The sequence below is a fragment of the Xenopus laevis genome, chromosome 3L (genome assembly GCF_017654675.1).
Source record: "Xenopus laevis strain J_2021 chromosome 3L, Xenopus_laevis_v10.1, whole genome shotgun sequence".
Lineage (NCBI taxonomy): Eukaryota > Metazoa > Chordata > Amphibia > Anura > Pipidae > Xenopus > Xenopus laevis.
Genome location: NC_054375.1, coordinates 95,984,960 through 96,003,548, shown reverse-complemented (window position 1 = coordinate 96,003,548; position 18,589 = coordinate 95,984,960). Strand labels below are relative to the sequence as shown.

The 18,589-nt window shown below is 38.7% G+C and overlaps 1 protein-coding gene across 1 annotated transcript in view; it reads right to left on the bottom strand.

Moving 5' to 3' along the window:
• Positions 1 to 2,599: 2,599 nt before the first annotated feature.
• Positions 2,600 to 18,589, bottom strand: part of LOC108711275 (insulin gene enhancer protein ISL-2) — a 51,497-nt gene continuing 35,507 nt past the window's right edge. Inside the window, exon 7 of the transcript XR_005966323.1 lies at positions 2,600 to 2,658. The gene's annotated coding sequence lies outside the window, so the exon portion shown is untranslated. The remainder of the gene's footprint in view (positions 2,659 to 18,589) is intronic.

Genomic DNA, 18,589 nt, shown 5'->3' with positions numbered 1-18,589 from the left:
GCTTTATGTTGCTGTAGTTCTGTCTTGATGGCAGAAACCTCCCAGGCGTCCTGTGAACAGCTTTTCTGGAACACTTTATACTCAAAATATCCTCGTTCATTAGTCACTGCTAAGCTCTCACTGTCGCCTGCTTTGGCTTTTTGTATGGATCTATGTTTATTGTATATTGGACAAGCTATTTATTAGCCCTCCAGTGAATACAACTATTCAGAGATCTCTGCCCCTCCCTGAAAGTCTTTAGTAAATCATATTGAGAGAGCTGAGAATACTGTCCCTTTTCTACATTATTGTGTCATATTATTATTAAATATGCTTTTTTCTGATTGCTTACTGGCCGAATGCTCATGTGAGTATAATTAAAAGGACTTATTAGAAGAGAGTCTCTGTGGGTTTACTACATCATTTTCTTATTTTCTGCATGTACTTATATACACTCGGGGTTATTTATTAAAGATTGCGTTGTGTTTTCCACAAAAAATTTGAGTTTTCAAGGGTATTTTTCAGTCAAAAATCGTTTTTGTTTTTTTTGTGTTAAATTTTTTAAAAATGTTTTAATAGATTGGCATAAGCTAATAAAGGCATGGTCTTTAGAGGCAACATTAAGGAGTAAAATCATTATAGTATAGTTACCTAAGTAATATATGAAGCTCACCCCATGGTAGTACCTGTAGAACACAAAGAAACAAGTACATAATTGTAATTGCATATCTAATGTATTGGCAGCTTTTGGTTCAAGGCACCACATTAGGTGCCATGTCTTAATGCACAACGATACATCCTAAGCTAAACTATTGGGAATCGGAAAGGCCAAGGGCAGTAATGCATACATTGATGATATGGGAACAGATAGGGCTGGAGGGAGGAAAGGCATACAAATGAAGGCTAAGTTAATCCTAAGGGAAAAGACAAGAGAGGAAGAAACAGACACTGGGAGACCTAAATAGAATGTATGCAACAGGAGGGACAGAGAAGGAGAATGAGGAAAGAGAAATAAGGAACAGAGTGATGGAAGAAGGATAAGAGGAATATGGGAAATAAGTAACAAGATATTGGGGACCATGGATAGCATGTAGCGTAGGTAAAGTATATTTGTTGCAAACAAGATCAGAGGGGACCTGTGGGTGTGCAGACTGTGAATAGACGTTTGCAGAAAAAATTAGACCCTAAAAAAATAACAAATCATCATGACCTTCCTCTGTAGAGTCCTAGTGGTGTCACTGCTGATTGAACATGCTGCTGCTTTTGTTTATACATAGGCAGAGAAATAGCAGACGCGACTTTAAAGAGGGAGCACCAACATTCAAACTTTTTTTTCATGCCTTATATAAATAATCTGTCAGAAATGTTGCTGATAAACAGTCTGAAGCTAAGTCTGCAGCGCAAGGGAATTCTTAGTCTTGAGAAGGAGTGCGTATTTTACTTGGGTACTGAAAATTTGATAGTTCAGCAAGAAGTTATAGGATTGCATTTATAATAGTATTAAAGCTTTTATTTGATTAGGCAAAACTATTACACAGGGTTTACCAATTCTAACATGATCAAATTGTATGGTAAGTGTTAATTTGTCATTAATATGGCAACGCAGTGTAATGTGTTCTAATGACAAATGTGCGGCCACACTGTGATTGACATAAGTTGACAAAATGAATCATGAGAAAGGCCTCTAAAGTTTATTCCATTATCCATATTTTACAACAAATAAAGCCCTGCAAACGTCTGTTCAAGTTGTTGCAGCGATTGAGAAAAGAAAATGTAACCTGCATATACAATATATACACTTGCACATCCCATCACATCAGAATTATATTTTCAGTAGTAGTGATTCAAATGGGTGTGGGTTGCACTTCTCAGCTTGGTTTAAGGTGACGTTCTGTCTAGTTGCTGTTGTTTTCACCTCATCAGCCTGCTGTAGCCAACTGGGTTTCTTGGCCTTTCTCTCCAAAACTATCATTGGGCCTCCATTTGTTATCAGGGGTTACAGATTATGTACAGCACATTATGTCAATAGCCTGGTCTGGAAGAGGCAAATGTTAGCTTTCCGAATAAAAGAGAATAATTTTACATGCCATTTTCTCAGTTAGGGTATTAATTGTAGATTTAGTTTACTTTCCCCTTAATGTCTCTTGGCAGCTTAAAATCACTATTACTCCATTTGTGATGGTTAGCCCCATGCCTATATGCAGCATGTCACACAACTAGATGCAACTACAACACTAACTCAGAGGTGTCTCTGTATGTCTCCTCTCAGGTACACTTGTCTGTCATCTCTGAAGTTCAGCCAAAATAATGTCTCGTTTAGGCTCCTCAATCACCTTGTCATTAGTAACATCCAAGGTGTTTGCCTGAAAAGACTGGCTCACACCTCCAAAAGCTTTGAAAGGTTGAATGGAAAAGAACCAAGATTAATTGTGGGTAAAAGAGTTGATATCAGTATATAAAGGCAGATATTCCCTCATTACACATCATTGCAGGCCCAGAACAGCAATCTGTAGATTCTAGCAAGTGCTAGAAGGGCTGCTGTGAGATGCCACAGACAGTGGGCTGATGGCAAAAATCGTACAAAGCGGAGATTCGTACGATCAAATCTTTGCGTCTATGGCCAGCTTTAGAGCAGGTGAAATCTGTCAGCAACTCGCAGCATTAGTGCGCTGGTAGCAACTGCAAAAAAAAAAAAAAAAATGAACTGAAGGAACAGATGAATGAAATACACCATGTAATAAGAGCATCACACATAGTCAAAATTCAAATGTGAATTCTTTATCTGAATTACATGATTTCATGGTGAGTTTATTACATGTTACAGAACAGAGACTGAAACAATTGGTGGCACTAATAAGCATAATGTAATAAAAGTCTTAAAGGAGAGCTAAAGGTAAAACTGGGTTTTTAGTGTACAGGAGCACTCTTCACCATCTCTTCAGCTTCTTTCATTTACTCGTTGTCCAGGCAGGGTAGGTGCATTTTCAGTGAAATCCAAACTTGGATGCAAATAATCCAGCTTTTATCATTGTGAATCAGTTGTACAGGCTGATAGATTAGAAAGCTTTAAGAAGGGGTTGGATGGCTTTTTAGCAAGTGAGGGAATACAGGGTTATGGGAAAAAGCTCATAGTCCAAGTTGATCCAGGGACTAGTCCGATTGCCATTTTGGAGTCAGGAAGGAATTTTTTCCCCTCTGAGGCAAATTGGAGAGGCTTCAGATGGGTTTTTTTGCCTTCCTCTGGATCAACTGGCAGTTAGGCAGGTTATATACAGACTTAAAGGAACGGTAACATCAAAAAATGAAAGTGTTTTAAAGGAACAGTAATGTAATGTATAAAGGCTGGATTGAGTGGATGTCTAACATAATAGAAAGCTGAAAACCAGGAAGTTGTGTTCTGGCTATCTCTCTTAGTCAGCAACTTGAAGGGGGGGCCCACATGTGACGTAACTGTTCAGTGAGTTTGCAACTGATCCTTAGCATTCAGCTCAGATTCAAAAGCAAACAGTTATGACCCATATGGCCCACCCCCAAGTCACTGATTGGTTACTGCCTGGTAACCAATCAGTGGAAACCAAAAGAGCTACAAAGCATTCTGGCTATTATGTTAGACATCCAGTCACTCCAGGATTTATACATTACATTTTTGCCTAACTAACTATATTAAAAACATTTTTTATTTTCCACAGCCTATCTATTTACCCAGTTTTTATTTTTACACTGAACTGTTCCTTTAAAGTAATACAAATATAATGCAGTGTTGCCCTGCACTGGTAAAACTGGTGTGTGTTTGCTTCAGAAACACTACTATTGTTTATATAAATAAGCTGCTGTGTAGCAATGGGGGCAGCCATTCAAAGGAGAAAAGGCTCAGGTTACACAGCAGATAAGCTCTGTAGAACATAATGGTGTTATCTGTTATCCACTATTTAACTTGTGCCATATAGCCCTTTTTCAATTTCCGCCATTGCTACTCAGCAGCTTGTTTATAAGAAATATAGTAGTGTCTCTGAAGCAAACACTTCAGTTTTACCAGTGCAGGGCAACATTACATGATATTTTCATTACTATAAAACACTTTCATTTTTTTGGTGTTACTGTTCCTCTAAGGTTGAATTTGATGGACGTGTGTCTTTTTTTTTTTTCAACCCAACTTACTATGTAACTATGCTACTACAATGTATTCTACTGCACATGCGCCTGTCTGGAGAGCAGAAGACTGAAAAGGAAGAAGATTAGGGCAAATGGGCCTATACAGAAATACCCCAGGCCATTGCAGTTCTCTTCTACCAGGATCACTGGTAATCAGATAAACAATTATAATCACAGTATAAAACCATTTAGTTAGCCTGTAAGTTTTACCAAGTTTAGGAAATCATAGTAACCAATAAAATCTTATCTTTCAACAAGTGACCAGTATGCTACCTGCTGATTTGGTTTGTTGCTCTGTGTTACAAGACCTTCTGCAAATGCTGTGACTTTCATTGCATTTGTACTTGTTCTCTTCTGTAAGAAGGTGAGGAAAGCTATTGTGTCTGTCTTGGTAGATTGTAGGTGATGGGCATATGGGCAGAATACAGGGGTGTAGAATAAACAAAGAGCTCTGTAGTACTGGATAACACAGAGATAATTTAGCTTGGCAGTTAAAAAGCAAACCATGTGTGATATTTTTTAGTGTGCCTACTAGGGTTGCCACCCAGCCAGTATTTTACCGGCCTAGCCGGTAAAATACCTGCCAAGGCCAGTATTACAAATTTACCGGCAATGTAGCTGCCGGTAAATTTGTAATACCATTAAAAGGAGCCCTCGGCCTGCCCCCAATCGCCCCCAATCCCCTGGAATTTACCTTATCTTATATTTCTTCTAGCGACGGTGGCGCGGCCCCGCCCATTTTGACATCACGACCCGCCCCTTTTGACGTCACGACCCGCCACCTTTGTGACCCCCCCCCCAACAGCCGGTAATACATTTTAAAAAAGGTGGCAACCCTAGTGCCTACTGATAAACAAAAATGACAGTCCTATTCAGTATCTGAGAAATATACTGATATAGTAAATAGGACTGAACCTTCAATGTGTCTCTCTAAAGAATGTATAGATATATGCAGCTAATATATTAACAGCAGTTTACCAAAAGAGTCTGATGGATGTTTCCCTTTCTTTGGCATTGGGTATATGTAAGAGTGTATCAGTGCCACTAGATGGAGACTTGTCAGATGTCCTCTGTTCAGCCTGCAAGCTAATGTGCATAATGAATAATAGTGTGCCTACAGCAGAAAAATCTTAAAACTTATTCACTAAGTAAGCATATTGGCTTAAATTAGTGTACTTGATCCCATTGCACCACATTTAACAGTCAACTGTTCTACAAGAGTTCATTAATAGGCTTGCTACCTGGCTATTATTTTACCAGCCAAGCCAGTTAAAAAAAAAAGTGTGTGTGTGTGTCCCAGTTCCTCATCTGCCTAGCTTAGTCATTCACCACCTTAGGTTCTCCATCAGTTTTCTATATTGTTGTAATAATGGTAGGAAGTGGCTTTTGCCTTGTGCTGTGCAGCCGTTGTTTAGGGCAAACTTGCTGCTTTGTCTTGGAACTGACAAAATGGGATTTTAATTATTCATACTCTTAATTGCCACTGGACGCTGGGCCAGTGTTGGACTGGCCCACCTGGATACCAGGAAAACTCACGATGGGCCCAGCTGTCAGTGGGCCCTCCTGCTTCAAAACAGTTGGCCTATTTCATGGTCATTCCCTATTCTATGAGAACAAAGAGACTAAATAGATTGAATAATAGATTATAGCATGTAAAGAATAGAGACTAGCAGAATAGAGGTTGCGGGAGGAAAGGAATTATAATAGTACTGAGAGTGGGCCCCTAATCTATGGTCTTTTGGTGGGCCCCTGGTCTAAGATTTTTGGGTGGGTCCCTGGTGTCCCAGTCCAACACTGCACTGGGCTCTAAAAAAAAAAAAAAAAAAAAAAATCATTTGCACTGCTTCTTTTGCCCATTATTAAAAGGGTGGGTCGCCTTTACGTTAACTTTTATTATGTTATAATATAGTCATTTCTAAGCAACTTTTGAATTGGTCTTCATTATTTTTTTTTTTTATAGTTTTTATATTATTTGCCTGTTTTTTTTCTGACCCTTTTCAGCTTTCAAACATGGGTCACTGCACAGCCAATGAGAACACGGGAATAATATAGAGTCCCACAGTTGTGTGGCCATGAGACCAATGGCAACTTTGAATTCAAACTGTACCCAAATTAGAGAGTTGCAACTAAAAAAATATTAGGAGTAAGGAGCAAATAAGGTTTTTCTTTTCACCCCAGAGGACATTTTAATAAAAGCAGTATTAATGCCATTTATAGTTGTAAACTTGCATAGCTAGGTCTTCTTCACCAGGTGGAGTACCAGTAGAGAACAGTTTTAAATCATCAATATATCATTTTTCTGGCTTGGGGCTTGCCTGATACGCTTTATATCATTTGTGATCCACAAGCTACATTGTTGCACTTCACAGTTTTCTCTGCTAGATAACGATGGCAAATTCACACTGACTGACTGAATGAATGAGTTTCTTGTACAGACATCCTCTAGGGGCAATAGCAAAAATATAGTGATTTCCCCCCAGGACCAGGCGAGTAACATACCAAAACAGTTTGCTCACAATTCCACTGACGTGAGCTTTATCCCATGTAGCAAAACGCATGCACTTTCATTCTTTTATCTTATATACAGCCTCCCTGTGTATGAATATTTTCTCTACTCCTTATGCTAGTTTCTACATGCCCCGCTTACGTTTGCTATTCACAATGTACCCTGAACAACCAAAAAACTATTCTTTAAAAAGAGATCCTGAAAAATGACCCTTTCCCACTCAAAAAAAAAACCATCACCTAAAAATATTTGCAATGGATATATTGTACATGAAAGGTTTTTGTAGTATTTTAATGCCAAATTCTATACTAATCCATTTCTCACACACACATATTTTCCCCATCAGCACCTCCTCTGATGCTCAGCTGCCCAACATTGGTAGCGGCAGATACCTTGATGTTCTCCCCCACCTCCCACCAGGCAAATGGCAAATGGAGCTTGTTTGGGGATTTAGGGCTAAAGAGATACATCAACAAAGTGATTCTTATTGCTGCACTTAACAAGGAATGTGCTACTGTTTTATAGGCTCTTCAGCCCAAATCCCCAGCAGAACAGCAGCTAATGATATGTCTAATTACACTCAATTCAACACTAAATCCTGCATCTGCCTCTTACAGGATATGGATATTCATGCAGGGAAACCTCTGCCCCACCCGAAGATTAAATGAATGGAAATTAACTGTTCAGCATGTAGCTCGGATCTTGTGGCTTTGCACCACCCAGCCTAGTTCATAGGATCTAGAGAATTAGCTCAGAGCCTCATGTACAGAGCTGCTTTTCAAATGAAGGTTCAGGTCTGTGTATTGGTCCTGGAAATGTACCATCTACCCTGTACACATCATTGACATGTTTGATAGCATGAACAAAGCTTAGGGTATCCTAAAGCCTTACCTAATGCTTCAATCTGTGCTGACCTTACAAAGGGCTTTGTTTGATTCTATGCCATATTAAACTGTTAGTCTTTATCCTCTGAAAGAAGGAATAAACTAGAATAGCAGAAAAGTATTTATACTGTGTTTGTATTCACTTCAAAGACTCACATGCAGGTACTGTAAAATAGTAACAAGGGACAGTAAATCTGGGCATAGTGCTCATTATCAATATAAAGCCAATGTCAAAAACACCAGTTCCTTCTTGATGGGATATGTCAGAACCCTTTCAAACCCCTATTATCAAACCCTGTGCTGGCTGAGGGTATTAGTAAAAATAATACTTTCAGGATGGTGTCAGATGTTAATGAAAGTCATTCGGTCTTGGGAGACCCCCACTTTGTGCAGGGTGTAGGGGGTTTCAATCAGTGAACATCACTTCTACCTTTCCAGTCCCATCCACTTACAACAAAAGTCTTGGGCCATAATAAATACATAATCTCAACCTTTCTTAAAGTACCCCACCTCCTTTCCTTGGGGCAACATCTAGCTCATTACTACAGTCTAGTAATGCCACCCACAGCTAATGACATTTATAGAAGTAGGATTGCCTATATATATATATATATATATATATATATATATATATATATATATATATATATATATATATATATATATATATATATATATCCAAGCCATAAAATCAGTCATTCTAATCCTAAAAAAATCATGGGAATTTTGTTTCTCAACCACCAACTGTGGACATATTTCCCATGTTCGTTAGGCTGCGGGATGCCTAAAGGCAGGGCTTGGATGAATACGAGACTTGGGTTGATACAGTGAGAAGTCAGTGGGGAACAGAATTCAGCAGTATCAGAAAGAGGCTTGGATCAGTCCTAAATCAAATAAAGCAGCAATGGTATAGTGAAGTGTGAGGCACTCAGGAGTAGAAACCAGGGGAGAAACTTACTGCACATGGTACCTGCAAACCTGGTTTAGCTTCATCTATTTGTTCTTCAGACTTGTTACAGTCTAATAACAGTTATTATATTGCCTACCCCGCCATCCAGCATATAACCAGGCCTGCCAGCAGACATTAACTTACAAATAATAATAATGTATTGTTATTATTATTATTATTATTATTATTATTATAATGTTATTTCTGTTTTTGAAGTTGTTCCTCGGCACAAGCAGCCTGGTCAAGTAAGTGGTTAACTCCTTACCTAAGAAGTAATGGATCATGTCACGACTTATTGTCTTCCTCAATTACCTTCTGCAATGGCACTGTATGCTGTGCAGAATTACCTTGAGGTGTTAACAATTTAATCCTTATTACTTGGCCTTTGTTACGTGCCAGAGGGAAGAAATGATCTGTAACGGTAGGTATCACATACCCAATATTGTGTTTCCAGCTCAGATGCATTCATTATATTTTATTTATAATTATAGGGCCTTTGAATGTGCCTGGAAACACATAAGTGGGCTCTGCAATGAACGTATGCCAACACCAACATACACGTAGCATGACTGCCACTGTCACATAGACTGTGTATCACATGTATACTTGATCACATGTCCTCTGTAATGTTTCTGGCCTGTGTTTAACCCCACCCTTTCCACTAATAACCTTCTTTATTCTCCACATTACCCCCCATAGATTTGTGTGGTTATAAAGAAATTTGTTTTTTAAAATATGTTTTGTGTAAATATCTTTAAAAGAACAATTTAGAAACCGTAGGCGCAACCACCACCACACTATGGTATGCCATGCTACAAGGCAGAATCAGTGGCCAGGGCAGCACAGCAGAGATAGGGTTAATAGGAGCTAAGAAGCTGATCTGGCGCCAGCATTAAAATGTGGGTGTCCCACCTCATGTCACAGAGCTTACACCTAAAAGCCTGCCCCCTTCTTCTCTCAGAGGTTAATGGGAGATGTTTATCAGGAGTTGATGAAAAGCTTTTCACAAAGGCTTGATAGTGGCTAGGAAATGTTGAAAGTTTTGGGAGAACTGTTCATTAATGCCGAGCGCAGAAAGCCATTCCCATGTATTAGTTTAACCCTTGCATAGGAGTCTGTCTACACTGTTTTAACAGCAAATCAACTTCCTTTAATGGTACAAACTGCCTGGTACATTCCTGCTGGATTTTAGGATTGGATCGGTTCTTTCCCTACACTGCAAGTGTCCTAGATTGTAACCACTGTTTCTAATGTAATAGGATATATATGTGTGGCCTCTGCGTGCTGTCACACACCATTGTTTTATCCCCAGAAGCACATCATGGGGCTACACTGAGCATTTCTAATCAAAGGATTCCTTGTTAACTTGTACTAATATATAAAGCAACCTGTGTCGTCTGCATACTCTGGAATGTATCTGCTCTTATTCAGCTTTACTGCTTCCATTCATTGGTTTCTATTTGGGCAATGATTTTTTCCTCAATACACTACAATACAATACATATTTCTGTCTGTCAGTTGGGAAAGTATTTTAGCAAACGGACACATTTATCTGTGCAGATACCTGAGCCAACGTCAAGCTACTGCTTTGAGGTGTGGAGCATCTATCAGCACTAACAACCCTGTGAATCATTAATCACAACATATACCAATCACAAGTGGGGCTCAGTGATCCTAGCAAATGTTTCCTACACTATATTGAATTGTTCTAGTGTGGGAAAACAAATGTGATTGTTTTTATCAAAGATATTTTTATACATATATTTATAAGAAAATAAAAACATGAAACGTTTCTCAACTTGGTAATTTTTTTTTTTTTTAAAAGTAATACATTATATTCCTTAAAATCACCATTATTTCTTTGCAGTATTGCTGTTTTTATCTTATTCATTATGTGCAGACAGATTTATATCAGTCCCTGCCCCAGTGGAGCTTACAATCTAAGGTCCCTATCTCTCACACGCATACAGGGGATCAGTTTCATCAGGAGCTCACTGACCTGCATGAATGGATTTGAAGCATGGTTGGAACCCATGTAGACAAGGGAGAGGAAGTACAAACTCAGTAAAGATAGTGCTCAGGTAGAAACTGAACTCAGGACCCCCCTGCAAGCAATGCTAACCACTGACCTGATTAAACACAAACAGATTTCATCTATTTATAAATGGTTTATTAATTACAGTGAAAACGCGAGCTTCATGAAAAGGGATTCTGTTACCGCTGCACGGCAGTATTTATTTTAGCCTATCTGTACATCTATAGGGTGTATATTTCAGGTTTACAATTCTTACATCTGTATGCATCTGTTTATATAGAGAGAGAGTGTGTGTTTGATATGTTGTTTCCATTTCAGCACTGAATAAGTCTCCAACCGCTGGAATGTGACTCGCTGTTGCAGACAAAGAAATGACAGCCAGTCTGCAGTCTCGCTGTCAGTTACTCTCTAGATGCCCACTGTGCTTTAGAATGGCAGATGGAAGGAATCTAATGCCAGCCCTGCTTTTGAGGGGCTCAGAATTAATTACCCCTAATAATACTGATTTTGGACCTGCAGCCTTTCTTTCCTCTCTTTTGAATTCCGCAGGGACATGCAGTTATCAAACGCTAGAAGGCTGGTGATCTAATATCTCCATTCTACAGTATGAACACTAATGGAAATTTTGTACAGGTATAGGAACCATTATCCGGAAACACGTTATCCAGAAAGTTTGAATTACGGGACAGTCGTCTCCCATAAACCCCATTTTAATCAAATAATTCGAAATTTCAAAAAAAAATCCTTTTTCTCTATAATAATAAAACTGTACCTTGTATTTGATCCCAAATAAGATATAATTAATCCTTATTGGAGGCAAAACAACCCTGTTGGGTTAATTTAAAGTTTAATGACTTTTTAGTAGACTTAAATTATAGAGATCCAAATTATGGAAAGACCACAGGTCGTGTGCATTCTGGATAATAGGTCCCATACCTGTATATGGAAATGAATATACATGAGAGGAGAGTGTAACGCAGCCAGGACAACAAAACAAATCAATATCCATTATATTGCACTGCCATATAACTAACTCACTTCAATTTCACTGAACTGTTGAAATAACACTCCCATTATTGCACACTTGCATGTTCATTTGATGTAGCGACACCGTTCCTTACCATGCAGCAAATGATGTTTATTGCAGTACCAATGCCAGTGGAGCAAGAGAAGTACAGTATGTGCAAGTGCAGGGCAGGTATTGGTAACAGGACATAGGGCAGTAACTGCATGAGTGCATTATTTTATCTAAAAACCTAGGAAATTGTAAGAAAATATATATGGAGATAATGGACCAACAGGAACCACATTACATCTCTGTTTAGCTACAGTTTGTTTCTACTTGTGTTAAATCCTTGTTTGTATTGAATTATTAAGCAAGGAACATGTGGCTGCAGTATCTGTAGACTAAACACAAATATTCCTACAGGTCATTGTCCAGTCTGGCTGTCACCCCACCGTCCTGCAGAAACTCTGCCAGCTGCCATTCCAGTACTTCAGTGACGCACGCCTTGTCCCACTGCTTTTTCCCACACTCATCTCCGCTTGCTACAACAACCCCCAGAACAGACTCATTCTGGAACAGGAGCTAAGCTGCCAGCTACTCGCCACCTTCATTCAGGTACAGATCACTGGGGTGAGAAGCACAAATCAGTGGGTGCAGGGGTACAGGAATTAGAAGAAGTAATAATAGGGGGCAGTGTGAGTGATCCATGCTAATGGCACTATATCTGTTCAGGAGATTGTTCCCCATTACTTGACTGTAAGTAGTACATATACTCTTATTATTTTGTACAACAGAGTAAAACCCTCAGGTTGTTATTAATAAGTGCATTTTATGCTATAACATAAATGTATCCAAAGTGAGCATGCAAGTACACGGTGAGCATGCAAGTACACGTTGGTGGCAGTACTGAAATAAAATATTGTATAATTAAATATTATTTAACTGGCACAATGATGTTGGCACAGTACGGGCGCACACACTGACGCTGGCACGGTACAGCATGGAAGAATAACGGTAGGCTGCTGACAGTGTTGTTGGATTAGAGTTTATGGAGAGAGGAACATTCCCCTCCAGCTCTTATAAATGAGGGTGAGTGTATGTGCCTTAGTTCAGGCCTTGTATAGATGTGATTGCTGTTTGTTTATACTCGGCTCACAATACAAACCTTTGGAATATTAACACATGGCAGGCAAATGACTTCTGATCTTCAGCAAAGCGATATCACAATATATAAATATAGTCATTCCAAATTGGGTTTCATATTGCAAAATGCTAAATAATCCTAATATTAGTTGAATTTACAGTATTTCTGGGCCTCCATATCGAAGATGAAGGCCGTTTTGGCCCCACAGTATGGGTGCACTGATTTAAAAGTAGTAATGTGTTTTATTTATTAGTCTGTGCTGCAATCGTGAACAGAAATTGTTTGGTATTTGCTGGTATTCTAATCACATCTCTCGTAAATATTAGAAATAGCAAGCACTTCTGCTATGTTTACACTGATAATAATATAACATTTGAATTCATAAATGCACATTATAATCCATGTCAGGAAATAATAAATACAATATTGTGGCGAGTTGGATTTGATTGGTTTATGCCGCAGAATGATGATATTAGTGCAGAGCGTAGATCAGCCTTTATGGTGCCGCTTTTATAGTTTTTATGCCAGTTGCTGAGATGAATGCAAATGCCGGCCTTGCTTGTTTGCTGTCAGACATAGTGACAGTAATACTAAATAAGCCTATGTTGTTTCCACCTCTAATTTCTATGACTTTACCCCATTTGTGTTAGTGACAGTGATGCATATTTTCTATTGGAGCCTATATTTTTGCCATTTCTACAAAAAATACTAGAGAACAGCCCTATAAGCATCTTAATACAGGAATGGAATCCGTTATCCAGAAAGCTTTGAATTACCGCATACTTCCCAAGTGTCCAATTTTTGAGTGGGACAGTCCAGATTTTGACAGTTTAACCCACAGTCCCAGATTGTTACTGAAATGTCCCAAATTTCTCTGACCTCCTGAACTGAACAATCCAAAGAAAATAGAAACTGACTCCACTCCTGAACTGAACAGCCAGAAAAAGATACAAAGTTTCTATAATATAATATAAGCAAAGAAGTAATTGTAACTAGGTCTCTTCTTAGACTTAGCAAACTGTAACAAAACATAAAACCACAGAAATGTGTTCAAACTTTCATAACCGCCAAATTATGTAAAATGAACACTGTAATTAGGGGGTGTGGTCACAAAAGTAGGTGTGGTCAAATATTACTAAGTGTATGGGGGAAATTTACTAAAGGGCGAAGTGGCTAGTGCTGGCGAAAATTTGCCAGCGTGATATAATTTCGGCACTTCACCAATTTACTAACGGTAGCTGGTGTAAATTCGCTGGCGTAATTTCGCCAAGGAGATAGACTCTGGCGCAACTTCGAACTCTAATGCCAGGCGAATTTACAGTCTGGTGAAAGAGCGTTACTACGCAAATTCACTAAGTTTTTGATTTTACTGACCGTTACCTCTATCGCCAGACTTGCCTTGGCCACCTCAGACCAGGCGAAGTGCAATAGAATAGATAGGAGTTCCTCAAAAAAAAGTTTAACATTTTTCTAAGTCCCAAAAAACGCTGGCGTTTTTTCCTATTTAAAGGGTGATAGACTGAAAAAGATTGTAAATTTTTTTTTCGGGTATCCTCCTTCCCCCCTACATTTGCTAACATATGGCACCTAAACTATTCTGTGGGCACGTGTAGGGCATTATAACAACTTTATATAATTTTATTAAGGTTCCCTGGCCTTGTGTAGTGTAATGTATTTGCTGCAGCATATACGGCCGTTGTACTTTAACTGCACGCCGTATGCTAATTAGCCAACACTGGCGCAACTTCAAACTGCTGAGTGTAATTTCGCCAGCGTTCGGTACCCTGTGCGCAACTTCGGATCTGCGTTAATTAGCGTTGTCCAGGCGAATTTACGCCTGGCGAAGTGTTGCGATGTGCGCAAAGCCATCGCTGGCAAATTTTCGCCTGTTAGTGAATTTGCCCCTATGTGTGCACTACGTGTGGCAAATCTTTTTGTCCCTCTTTCTATTTCCAAAATGTTGGGAAGTAGGATTACGGGAAGGCCGTGTCCCATAGACTCCATTTCATCCAAATAAACCAAATTGTTTGAATGATTTCCTTTTTCTCAGTAATAATAAAACAGTAGCTTGTACTTGATCCAAACTAAGATATAATTAATCCTTATTGGAAGCAAAACCAGCCTATTGGGTTTAATTAATGTTTAAATAATTTCTTAGTACACCTAAAGTATGAAGATCCATATGACAGAAATAAATATTATCCAGAAAGCCCCAGGTCCCGAGCATTCTGGATAATAGGTCCGATACCATTACCAAGATTGCTCCCTGTGGTGCCTTTTATATATCCTGGTGTGATATCCAGTAGTATTCTTTACCGTATTATACACATTCACACTGTTTCATGATGTCATAATTATCAGTTTTGTGTCAGAACACATTGATATTGCATTTTCATCTTTTCCTAGCCATAGACCCCAATCACATAATCCATGATACACCAGCCTATTTACTTGTTTGTTGTTATATTGTCATTCTGGGCATTTTTGAAGCATTAAAATATATTACGAGTGTGCATGTTGCTACTCAGCCACATTACACGCTGTGTGTTGCTTTGCACTGGGGGGGGGAACACTTCTCCTCTGTAACCACAAATGACTTGCTGCGTGCTTCAAAAACCATATTGAATCCCATGCTCATATATTTTCCCTTCTGTTGGCATGCAGCTAATGAAGTTTAGAAAATGAACTCGTCTTTTGGTATTGAACATATGATTAACCCCTGAGAATACAATTAACACCCTTCTTTTTCCCCCCACTTCGGAGCTATACCTGGGCAACCACACAAAGCAGTATAATTGGGTATGAAGCTACGCTTTTAAATGTGTGTGTTTTTATAGGTTGATATATGACAGAAATGTGACAGAGAGCACTGCAATATCCTATACTGCAATGGAATAAAGAAGGGCTGGGTTTTGGTAATGAACAATTAAAATCAGTAGCAAGGCCATCGAAACCATTCACATATGTCAATTATTTCTGCATTTTCCTGGATGGAGAAGTGCAGTGTGTTCTTCTAACTAGCAAATCCCAACAGAAATAGCCCAGTATTGAACTGCATACGTACATGCTGGATACAGTACATCACGGCTGAGTATGTGATCTCTTGGGTCACCAATTCAACAACTGCTTGGCTTATGGCACTTTGCTTTTTCCCCCTACACTGACTCCAGTATATTGTTATATGTCTGTGTGTGAGTGTGGCTTCCCCAGCAGCATCAGCATCAGCATCTCAGTGTCTGTAGTGCCTACCACCCACACATCTGCCCTATAAGTATCCCACACAGGAGCTGTACTGTAGGGGCTGAGGCATTTCTATTGCTGGGAAATGCAGGATTTCCTGGCAGCAGATGAGTTAAGAGAAGTGGAGACAGGAGCCCATGAGTGGTGTAATTCAGTGTTGCGCAGAGCTACTTTCTGCCCTCTGATCTCCTAACCTGTAAACACTGTGTCACATTTGCTTATTTTTCATTGTACTGAGGAAGCCGCAGTTTGGCTGCTCTTGTCTCCACTCTCTATACTCATAATAATACACATGGCTGCTGCACAAACACATAAAGGCGATTTTTCCCTTCCCTAGTGTCTGGCCTCTTTACACACTCAGCATGTATTTATTCATAAGTCCAGTTTGGTAAATACAGCTAAACATGCTTTTAACAGATTTGTTTCTTGAAGGTTTGGGGTATAGGGGGCCTAAAAAGACTCTGCTTACCCTGTTTATTCTTAATTACCCTTTCATTGCACTGTCCTGTGATAAGTGCTTTAGTATCACTATCACAGACACGGCAGCCTGTCTATGCAGCAATGAATAGCAATGTAAAATGTTGCTACAGAAAAGCAATATAGAGCTTTTATTTGTACACAGTGATAATGTAGGCGGAATTTGGCCCATATTCTAACCTGTATATTGTTATGGCCCTAGGATTGCTTGCAAGCTTCAAGCCAACCTGAGAGCAAGACTCCTCAATACAAAGGTAAAGTAACTATTACACTATTTTAAATGTACTTTCCATCCTATTAGCTGGAAAAGCAAGTGCATGGAATTTCTGTTAGATGCTGCTGGCTGACCATTCAACATAATGAACGGCTGCTGAGTACGATGAGCACTGAACAAGCCCATAATAAAGGCCTCATGAGAGGCAGCTTGTTCTCCTATTAGCAGCTTACACTAAGGGGGTTATTTATCAAAGTCCGAATTTATCTCAATATTTTCTGAAAAAACTCTGACCAAATCCACACAGGTTTTTTTGGGCTTATTTATTAATACACTTTCCCGACAATATTGTTTGCGGGGGAAAATCGTGAAAAATCCGATTTTCAAGATTTTTTTTGGGATTTTTCATCCAGTTTTTAGGTTGTTTTTTTTTTGGGGATTTTTCATACGGTTTTCACAATTTTTTCGGATTTTTCACAAGAAAACTCAGATTTTTTTTTTGTGCACATCAAAAAATCATTGGGACTTCTCCCATTGACTTGTATGCAACCTCGACAGGTCTGAGATGCGGATTTTCAGATTCTGACTTTTCCATCCTTGAGGTTTAATAAAATCCGAAAAATTCGTGATTTTTTTTAAAAGTCCGATTTTATGAAAAAAATCACGTATTTTTCGTGATTTTTGCATTCAGAGTTTAGTAAATAACCCCCAAATCAAGACATTAGTTTGCTCACCCAGCCTGGAAAGGGACACCAAAAAAAACAGTGTGGTCAATATATATATATATATATATATATATATATATATATATATATATATATATCTACCTATCTGCCTACATACACACACTTAGGGGCTGATTTATCAAGGGTTGAATTGAAAATTCGAATTTTCGAGTTCTTTTATGGCCAAAACTGTCAAATTAGACTAGGGAATTGTTAAAATTCAATTCGAATCAATCCTATTCACCCTATTCATATTTCGAGTTTATGGGAGTTTTTAAAAATGCACATAAAGTCGACCTTTAAGTAACTGGATTAAGTCTAAATCTGAATGGAGATGGTGGTGTTATGGGGGGGACCATCTATCCTTAGGGTAGTAGATGAGTGATCCTCACCAAGCCTGTCTGTTGGACTTCTGCCTTTCATTCATGTGGTCACTGCCTTAATATTGCCAGTTCTTCATGTTGCTCTCCTTTCTATTTACAGGCAATTCTCAGCAATACCTGGAATTCTCCAGCCGTTTCCCGCGGAAGTTCTGGGAGCTGTCTCTGCAGTTCTTCCTTAAAAAGGACGATCAATGAGTAATGTGATTATAGCACATTTTATATTGAGACATTTTAAAGTGGGACCAACCCACAGCATGTACAGCACTGTGATTTCTACTTATACTTTCTCCACTGTGTGTGTACAAATGCCCTTAATACATATTGGTGTAGGAGTTTGCTAGCATGTTGCCCCATCTAAAATAAATGCCCAGTTTCCCATGACATTTTCCAAAAACATTTTTTAACATTTGTTCTTCTTTAAAGATGCAAAAGTAACGAGCAGCCATTTCAGTAGCTGTTGGGTCATACTAAGGGATACTATATAAAGAAATGATAAAAGAATCCTTGCAAATACCCTAAACTGGACTTAATGAGAAGAATGCTTTTCTTAAATGTAAATACATATATATATTTATATATCTTGCAATAAAATAACTTATTCTGTTCATAAGTGTGTCATTTTCTTGTATGAATTTGCTTCTTACCCTAGAAACTCAGCACAGGCCTTGCTTTTAAGAAGAGTATTAATGAGCTCAGTGATCTCTATTCCATTTCCTTCAATATAATTTGGACACCAAGAAACCAATTTGTCAGTGGAAGGTATAATCTGTTGCTATGGGTTTGTAGAAGTGGAACAGACATTGCATCTTTATAACAGTGCCCCCTTCAAAAAGAATGGTACTCCAATAATATATAATTATGGCTGATTTCAGAGAGTTAGATCTTGACTGGCCTG